Source organism: Penaeus monodon, chromosome 28 (genome assembly GCF_015228065.2).
Source record: "Penaeus monodon isolate SGIC_2016 chromosome 28, NSTDA_Pmon_1, whole genome shotgun sequence".
Lineage (NCBI taxonomy): Eukaryota > Metazoa > Arthropoda > Malacostraca > Decapoda > Penaeidae > Penaeus > Penaeus monodon.
In genome coordinates this window covers 18,438,814-18,439,708 of record NC_051413.1, presented here as the reverse complement: position 1 = coordinate 18,439,708, position 895 = coordinate 18,438,814, and positions in this window count along the sequence as shown.

The window sequence follows — 895 nt, the reverse complement described above, 5'->3', positions numbered from 1 at the left end:
ACGTGATGATCATTATTTTGTTGCATGATATCTGACTCATTCAAGTAAAGAAGAACGTAGTTTTGATAGATTGCCAAGTATATACCTGAGTTACAACTGTCTTAAATTGCTGAAGTTTGAAGAACCCAAACTATGCCTTATCTGATTCTCATACTGCATTAAGAATTATGAAATTAATTAAGCCCTTGATTTTTGCAAAGCTTTAACTCAGTCCTTGAAATGCACTAGTTTATAGTATCAATATTGCCATATTAAAATCGAATGATTAAGTATTCTAATTTATAATATAACTAATATGAAAAATAAACATCAAGTCATTTAATATGGTAAGTCTTCGATACTAAAGTTTGATTCATAACAGTTGTGGAATGGGGGGTTGTTTGTAGATATTCCCTTTTTACACCAAACCTTTTCAAAGAATTTGCAACACATCCACAGTACGTTTCACACTAAGACAACGCTTCGTGAAATTTGCACTGTCATGCAAAATCTCAACGACTTTTAATGAATATACAATTTAACTTTTCTTGTGATCCCCCCAAAGATTCATCTTGGTGACTCAACGCTATATAAGGTCGCGGCCCTGTGCTTATTCTTCCCCGAGTCTGCCTGCGCTGCCACAGTATAAAACTCCGCTCTTCTCGCACCTCGGCACTCATCTCTCGCCGCATCAGCGACCAACATGGTACGTCCTGCAGGTTTCTCATTATCTCTCCTTGTTTGGGGATTCACGTGGAGAGCTGATGAGAAAACTTACTCGATGTCCTCAACATATTACATTTCAAGACAACTTTCCTGCTTCTTACCTTTCTGAAATCATGTTTCTTTCCCTCAGAATCGTTTACTTCTCAACGTCGCGATCGTGTCCCTCGTGGTCACTGTCGCCACTGCTGGC